Source organism: Gadus chalcogrammus, chromosome 13 (genome assembly GCF_026213295.1).
Source record: "Gadus chalcogrammus isolate NIFS_2021 chromosome 13, NIFS_Gcha_1.0, whole genome shotgun sequence".
Lineage (NCBI taxonomy): Eukaryota > Metazoa > Chordata > Actinopteri > Gadiformes > Gadidae > Gadus > Gadus chalcogrammus.
Window position 1 is genome coordinate 24,377,064 of NC_079424.1, and position 8,837 is coordinate 24,385,900.

Sequence of the window (8,837 nt, forward strand, 5' to 3'; positions counted from 1 at the left end):
GGTGACGCTCGATGTCGAGGGGACATCAGCGACACCGGTAGTCAACGATAGATAAGAGACCAGCACTGGATAGCCACCAGGCAGCTTCCAGACATCCGCTGGAGATAACCAGATGGCGAGCCGGAACTAAGGAACAGAGTCAACTGAACTACCTCCCAAACCTGCGGTGTGGTAGGAAACACGAAGATCAAAGGGCCCCAACGATATAAACTGAGCTCATATCAAGGAAGAGAAGACCATAAAGACATTTCTTTCTATTTCTATTTTATTTTGCGCGCATTTTATTATTTTCCATGTTGAAAATTGTTGTTAACAATACAGTTCTGAAACTATGTTTTGTGTGAGTGTGGTCAGTGTTGATGTTCCATCCTGGGCTCCATGAGCGTTAACCTAGAATCCTGGTAATTGGTCCAACTTCGAATTGAAACCGAAACCCAAAAATACCTGTAACCTCATAAGGCAAAGAGGGGTTACACATGCATGATTGATTTGTATAGGTGCACATGTGGAAATTGTGCCACAATGCAGTCAGAGCCGGAGAACTTATGCTGTCAGGAGGTGCCTCAGGTAACATTAGCAGCTACATAACCCTTACCTACACTTGTTTGCATTGCATGATTTCTGATAACATGCCATTGCAGATACTCACCTCATGTTATCCATAATAGGTTATAAGACGGCTGGAACAGGTGGATGAAAGGCCTCCCTGCATGATAGACCATCCAGGTTTAGAACCGGTTTGTCTGAATGTGTTCTCGCTGCAGAACGCATGCAACATCTACAGAGCTGACTACGGTCCTTTGCGGCTACGGGGGATAGAGCAGTGAGTTTTACATATAATAACCTACTTGACTGTTCATACACAATAAACTAAATAAAGTCAGCCAAAGCCACAATTTCACATCATATTTTAACATAGCCAATTTTTTCATAAGCAGATACTGCATATTATGTATTAATTCACATAAAACATTGTACAGATACAATAAACATTTATTGAACGCAGTCATGAATATTTGTGCATCTAAATACAGTATAAGTGAAGAATTCACTGAATTCAATGAGAAAATGTGAACACAGATGTTGACATTGTAGAACCTGTTGACTAACAATGTTACATTTTCATTACATTGTAGTTACAGGTATTTAGACTACAGAAATTTTGTGAGCTGGTGCTGGGGCTTCCTTGGGCGGAAGATACGGGTTGTGATCCCATCATGCGTGGTTCTTCGCATACACCGGGAATTTCCGGACGCCCATAGAAGATACGGAGGCTTCAAACCACCCTCCCTTGATTAAATCTGGAGAAGTAGCTGGCGATGACCTCCTCCTTGTCTGGATGCTCATATTCTGAAGACAGTTCCGGCGGGATGTTTATCTTCAGAATCTCAGCTCTGTAGGATGCTGGGTCGACAAAGACCTTCTCCATGATCATGTCCATCAAATCATTCACATACTCTGTGCAATACACACAAAAGGGAATCACTAGTTACTAGATTATTCATTGATTAACTGTTCATGCATTGACATTTTGCACTTTGAATATTTGGTATATTTTGAGGTATTTATGTGTATTTATTTGTTCATTTATTGTGTTGGAAGTACCCGAGTTGCAGTACTTTGTCTCATGTTCAATATAAATGTTCATTTTCTGAGTAAAAAAAAAAGTTGACACTTACGGAATGTCGCCTCAGTCTTCACTGGTTTGGCTCTGCACTCTCCCTTCCTGGCCTTAGGAAAGGTCAGTCTGAACACAAGATCTCCTGATGACGTAGTGGCTTGTCCTCTATCAGAATTCTCATTGTAATGCAGTGCAGCCAGGTAGAGTCTGACATTAAAAAAGAAAAATCAAACATGAAAATAACTGCAAGAAATGGGCAAATGTTCACAACAAGTAATCGCAGTTTCATTTACCTGCACAGCATTCCTAGAAATGGATAGACCACATTTTTAGGAGCGAACCGCAGGATCACGGCGTGGAATGCCTCCAAAGAGGACGTCTGGTGGTGGGGACTGAGCTTTGCTATATCCCTCAGGACTGCCTTCTTGGTCAGCGCCTTCTCCAGCTTGTAGAATGCAGGAGTTGCTGAAAGACAAAAATATCATACATTATATCCTACTTATTGGTAATGACTAGACTTGCAGCTAATCAATATAGTCAAACCAGTTTTGAAAAGAGAATGAGACAAACCTCCTGAGAGCCATCTACTCTTGTCCGTTGTGCTGCGAATTGGATGTAGACATTTTGGGAAGAGGGGATCATCATGAGTATGAATATCCTGAACATGGTTCAGGAGGGAGGTCCATTTTGCCACTCTCTCCGGCCCGGTTATTGAAGATGCCGCCGTCCAATAGATGTGGTTTCTGATGGCTCGCATCCACGTCTTTACTTTCTGGCAGTCCTTGGTTTTGCTAATTTTATGTAGTTGCTTTGTAATTCCTACAAATCTGAATAAATATTTTAAGAATCGGAAGTGAACCCAATATGAATTCCACACATTTTCCCCAACTACAAGATACTATCCTATCATTATGCACCGAAATATGTACAGAATACTTCTTGTATCTTGTTCTGAAGGCAAAAGGGGGTCCCTGCTATAAGTAGGTTTCTAATGTTTCGTTGGGTGAGTGTACCTTTCTCCATGTGCCAGACGTCATAAAATTGAGTGATGTTGTTGTCCCTCTTTCTGGATTTGTGGATGACGGTCAGTGACGATGCTATCGATGGTTACACCACGTGCATCCAACAATGCCAGGCTCCTCTTCAGGCCTTCCTTCTCCATATGGGAGCTTCCTCCAACCTCGTTGCTCTGTCAAAAATCAGAAGTACGGGTCCAAAATTTGTGACATTGCCAAAAATTAAGTAAGAAACAGAACACTACACTTTATTCGTCACGCCTACCTGAACCAACTGGAGATCGACAATAGTTTTGGTGTTGAGGTCCATCATGGTGTAGCTCCCAAATTTTGCACAGTGCCCTGTGAAAACATAGTCACAATATTTTATTTGTCGGGTATGCGTTTATGTATTCGTAGTCATTTACAATCAGACATATCCTACTCTTAGCATTTCAAAATATATACCTGGAGAATCAGCCCTCATGTCGCCACCAAGTATTACTTTTCTTTCTTCGCTGAGCTGCTGCAGCATCACATCCTGGGAATGGTTCCATTTATGGACAATAGCTGGCTCTATAAACATTCGGGCATGCCGACGAAAGGTATCATACAGAAAAATCTGCAGATGCATCGCCTTGAACACCTGAAAAATAGGACTTGATAATGTAAAACATATGCCATGTTCAACAATGGGGCAAATTATTATTTACTTATTCACTCATTTACCCTTTGAAGTTTGAAGAAAGAGGCTCCACTGATGTACACTGCTGCAAGTTCCCAGCTGGTGTGCTATCCAGAAGAGGCTGGCTTTGCCAAATTCGGGAATCCTCGCAATACTCACACAGCTGTTTCACTGATATGAATGTCCCAAGCACTTTGTTTTTCACACTGCAAACATGCTTGCACACAGGACACACCTCGAACAGCTCCATGAGACAGGTCTCGTACACTATGTACTTCCTTATATCGTGTTTGGATGTGGATTCAACATCTCTGGGGGGGGGAATTTGTTAATCAATAAAATAACTCTTTCACACAGTTTGAACAATAACCAAAGCATTATAAAGCAGAACTCCTGAAGTACACACCATCCATTTCCACAAAAAAATTGAAAACTGATTATATACATTGAGACATGGATATTTCAGTTACTCACGACATGAATGTTGACTCAGGCAAAGTTGTGACCGAGTCTTCAGGGTAAAAGGTTGCGTCCAGCCCTTCAGAAGCCAGTATTGCGCTGCCCTCGAGACAATCCTCCTCCTCCTCCTCCTGCTGCTGCAGCCGAGGTCTCTTAAATGGTGGCGGCTTCACAGGTGTCGAGCATGCTACAGGCAGTGGGCCTGTGAAGGGATCAGTGGATGTGCCAAAGTCCTTGAAGGACACAGTAGCCTGGACAGCTGTAACAAAACGTATATATTTATGATAGGGCATTCTTAGGAATAAAACATGACTGCACTGTTACAGTATAAACACTACCAACCTTCACTTCTGTAATGTGAATGAAGAGTCTTCAAAGAAAGTTGTGTGCCAACTAGTGTCTCTGAGGTGGCTCAGTATTGCAGCCAATATCCCTTGTAGCAGGTAACTTCGATGATGCAGGATGCTCCGAGGCCTATCGGAAAAAAAAGAGACGTCAACCTTATCTTGCATATATAGCTCTGTGTCGTTTAAATATCAAGCATAACTATAACGCAGTGGCTATTCGTACGGCGACCGTAAGAATATCAATTAGGCTATTCGTACGGCGCGTCGTAAAAATACTGCATTAGTCTATTTTCACGGCAGGTTGTGGTTAGGGTTAGGGTTAGGGTTATTACTATAATTAATTACCATAATTACGGTTGGCCCGGTTAGGTTTAGCGCCAAGCAGCGGTCACGTGACAAGCTCGGTCGCCGTACGAATAGCCACTGCCTAACTATAATATAGAAATTATATTCACCGTGTATATATAATTGCTAGTCACTTGTATACATTCTTGCTGTACCTTTAGATACCTCCCTTCCTCTCTCTGGATGGGAGCTTCGTTGGTATTTGAATTGCCATTGTAGCCACGAAATATGATACTCAGGCCATGTCTATCGAATGACTTCTTTGTTATGTAGATTCCGTTAACTGTCTTGCATTCTCCACGATGGTCACTCCAACTCCCCTATGTCACCTTTGCATTAACTACCCACAATGCGAACGTTTACCTATAAAAATCTAGTTCACTCATTGTCTCACTGAATGTATCCTTGGTAGCTTTGGAGCATGTGCTTTCCCTAGCCTTTCATCGTTTTCAATGGAAAAACTCACGCCACAAACACGCACAAGTTCATGCTAATCTACAAAAGAAACACACAGCAAATTATTTGTATACTTACATGTCCTTCGTCTGCAGGTATTCCAAGTTGGAAGGGACCCCACGTTCAGATAAAGTTTCACAGCTAATCCTTCCGTGTACTGACCGAAGTTGGAGAAACAGTCAGTCGTAAAGTGGTTAGCGCAGACCAACAGGTTTTTGCCAACTGTAGCCGGGACTTCGCCTTCAAAAATGAAATCAATCCACGTCGCTCTTTCGTCCTCTGGGACACGATGGAGGGATTTGTGGACGTCCATACAGCCAACAACAGAACACCTCTTGTGAATCCTCGACATGATGAATTCCAATCATGAAACACAAGGCCGTGTCCTATTTATACTCTGATTGAAGGGGGTGGGGTCATATTCAAATGAGCGCCCCATCCTACGTAGAAACGGGCGCTGAAACTGACTCGCTCGTTTGGTAGCTTGAGGCGGGCTGCTTCCAGAAATACGTATCTTACTCAAAAAATCAAGTACAGACTTTTTTCAGTTTGTATGCGTGTGGGAGCACCATATACCCACAACAACACCCCAAATCCCAAGAAAAGTGCTGTTTTCGTAATATGTCCCCTTTAATGTTGTGTATTGATACTTATATATATGTATGTATTGATCATGTTTAAGTTTTGTTTTGATGGATCTTTTTAGAGCAAGATCATGCTCTTTCATCAGTTTAAAAATTGTATCATTTAACCAAGGGAGACTGTTCTTTTTGGCCCTATTTTTAATCATGCATGTAAATTGTTTAATAATTTCCTGTATTTTGTTTGAAAATGTTAAACAATCTTGTTCCAGGTTACTTCCCGATAGCAGCTCATTCCAGTTTACCTGCTGGATTGAGGTTTTAAAATGATGTTGCTCATTCCTCGGAATTGTATGAGATTCTGATGCAGCCAAGGGTTTAAATCGCTTACTATTCAGCTTCCTTGCCACTAAAATCAGATTGTGATCAGACAGTCCTCTTAGCATATTGAATGATTTCAAAATTCTCTCAGGTCTGTTGCTAAAGACTAAATCAATCTGTGTACTGGTGGAATTAGTTATTCTTGTGGGCCCATGAATTAGCTGTGTTAAATCCATCCCACCCATAACCCTTTTCAGATTTTTCCTATTTTGTTTATCCTCCCAGTTTATATTTAAGTCACCCATGATGATCACCTCTTTCTGAAAATTACATTGTTTCACTAAATTATCAAGTTTTTCATAAAAGTCAATATTTGATAAGGGGGGTCTGTAAATTACAATGAGGACAAATGACATTTGTGGCGACAAAGGTATATCGAGACAAATCAATTCCAGTCCATTTTCATTTGATACATGGATTTCTTTACAATTAAAAATATCTTTGGCATAGATCAAAACCCCCCCTACCTTTGAGCCCAATCTGTCCCTTCTGTATATATTATAACCAGGTGCAGAAAAAACTGCTGAGGGTGAATATTTATGAAGCCAGGTTTCAGACAGGCAAAGAAAGTCAAGATTAGAGTCATTGAGAGATGTTGAACTTGGTCACTTTTTGATTTAATGCTACGTATGTTTAAATGTCCACATAATATGCCTTTTGGCTTTGCTTTAGGGTCCCAGATTAATCTGGAATTATTAACTGTTTGAAACACTTTACTTTTCCGTTTTTTTCGTGATTGCTGGATTAAGCAGTTTCTTGCCGCCTATGTTGACATCTGTTACAACCCCACGAGTGTCTGTGCTGATTGGATGACAGTCATCCATGGCCCGACTCCCATAGTTCTGTGGCATCAGTGTACTCCTTGAGACAGGCAGCGACTCGTCACCACCTTCTGTTGATGGCTGTAGCCCGGCTGGCTGTGGTTGTAGCCCGGCTGGCTGTGGTTGTAGACCGGCTGGCTGTGGTTGCAGCCCGGCTGGCTGTGGTTGCAGCCCGGCTGGCTGTTGCTGTAGCCCAGCTGGCTGTTGCTGTAGCCCGGCAGGCTGTGGTTGCAGCCCGGCTGGCTGTTGCTGTATCCCGGCTGGCTGTTGCTGTAGCCAGGCTGGCTGTTGTTGCAGTCCGGCTGGCTGTTGTTGTTGTTGCAGCCCGGCTGGCTGTTGCTGTAGCCCGGCTAGCTGAGGTTGCAGCCTGACTGGCTGTTGTTGTAGCCCTGCTAGCTGTAGATGTAGCCCTGCTAACTTTGGTTGTAGCCATGCCAGCTGTGAATGTAGCCCTGCTAGCTGTAGTTGTAGCCCAGTTAGCTGTGGCTGTAGCCCAGCTGGCTGTGGTTGCAGCCTGAATGGCTGAGGTTGTAGCCCAGTTAGCTGTGGTTGTAGCCTGAATGGCTGAGGTTGTAGCCCAGTTAGCTGCGGTTGTAACCCGATTAGCTATGGCCCTAGCCCAATTAGATGTGATTGTAGCCTGGCTGGCTGTGGTTGTAGCCCTGCTAGCTGTGGTTGTAACTCAGTTAGCTGTGATTGTAGCCCAGCCCGGTAGTTTAAGTTCATTGAAGGTCCAGGATTTATTTCAACATCATCAGCCAGGAGCAGTATTATCAGAAGATGTACAATTCCCAAGAAAGGTTTAGGTTTGTTCAGCTGTTCATGTTTACCTGAGGGTGGCCTTGCAATTCCATTGTCCAGTAATCTTGTGAAGAGAAGGTGTTGACTCATCTTGGCTGGGTCGAGGAATTGGTCTCCATTTGTATCCATTTTTCGTGTATGTGTTAGGCACAAGAGTAGAGAACATGCAAAAACAGTAAAGGTACATGCAGATGGCGAAAGCCAATGTATTTTGATATTTTTAGTTGGCTTTTGGAGCACACCCACAGAGCCTGCCAAACTGTGTGACTTCACGGCAGCCATTTTCTCACATGACTTTCTTCCACACCTGGGGACTCCTGTTAGAAGTGTGGCAGCACAAAGTGTAATTGACCACTGCTCTTGATTGCGGCTCTTGTCGCTCTCGTCTCTTTCTGCAAACAACATGCGTGTAGAGCGGGGAGTGACGTAGACTGATAATCCTCTGTATAATATAATAATATTAAATATGGGTATTATTTATATAATATTATAGGCCTATCTAATATCACGGATAAAAGCTATGTGCGCCTCGGATGATATTATGAATCACCCCACTCATCACAGACACCATCAACTCTTCCCTAAACTCTGGCACTGTTCCCCCACCTCTTAAGCTTGCTGCCGTCACCCCCCTCCTTAAAAAACCTGGCCTTGACTCCGACGACCCCAACAACTTCAGACCCATCTCCAACCTCACATTCCTCTCCAAACTACTGGAAAGAGCCGTCGCAACACCACTCAAGCAATACCTCCTCTCCAATTACCTACACGAAACATTCCAATCCGGCTTCCGAACCCACCACAGTACTGAAACAGCCCTACTTAAGTTCACCAACGACTTCCTACTCTCCTCTGACTCCGGCTCCCTCAACATTCTCCTCCTCCTCGACCTCAGTGCTGCCTTCGACACCGTCAATCACTCATCCTCCTCACCCGTCTGCAATCCATTGGCATCACTGACTCCGCCCTCTCCTTGTTAACCTCCTACCTGTCTGAAAGATTCCAATACATCTCCATCAACAACCACAAATCCCACACCATCCCTGTCTCACACAGAGTCCCCCAAGGCTCAGTGCTTGGCCCCATCCTCTTCATGCTCCCACTAGGTCACATCATCCGCCACCATGGTCTTCAATTTCACTGTTACGCAGACGATACCCAACTATACATCACCACCACCACAGCCATTACTCCTGCCATCCTATCCACTCTCACCAACTGTCTCACGGACATCAAAACCTGGATGGACCACAACTTCCTCAAACTCAACAGCAATAAAACTGAAATCATCATCTTCGGCCCAAAAACCATTATCCCCACCTCCCAGAACTTCTCACTTTGCATC

The 8,837-nt window shown here is 43.5% G+C and overlaps 1 long non-coding RNA gene across 2 annotated transcripts; it reads right to left on the reverse strand.

Annotated features, from left to right (window-relative positions):
* Positions 1 to 464: 464 nt before the first annotated feature.
* LOC130401421 (uncharacterized) lies at positions 465 to 8,052 on the reverse strand. Of its 2 annotated transcripts, XR_008903833.1 has the most exons (11): positions 4,987 to 8,052; positions 4,103 to 4,234; positions 3,776 to 4,019; positions 3,346 to 3,612; positions 3,085 to 3,262; positions 2,903 to 2,979; positions 2,635 to 2,810; positions 2,192 to 2,448; positions 1,915 to 2,086; positions 1,680 to 1,828; positions 465 to 1,458 (listed from the first exon to the last, which is right to left on the reverse strand). It is a non-coding gene; the product is annotated as an uncharacterized LOC130401421 (long non-coding RNA). The 2 variants fall into 2 exon arrangements; XR_008903834.1 differs by lacking the exon at positions 2,635 to 2,810 and having other exon boundaries at positions 2,192 to 2,440.
* Positions 8,053 to 8,837: the final 785 nt, after the last annotated feature.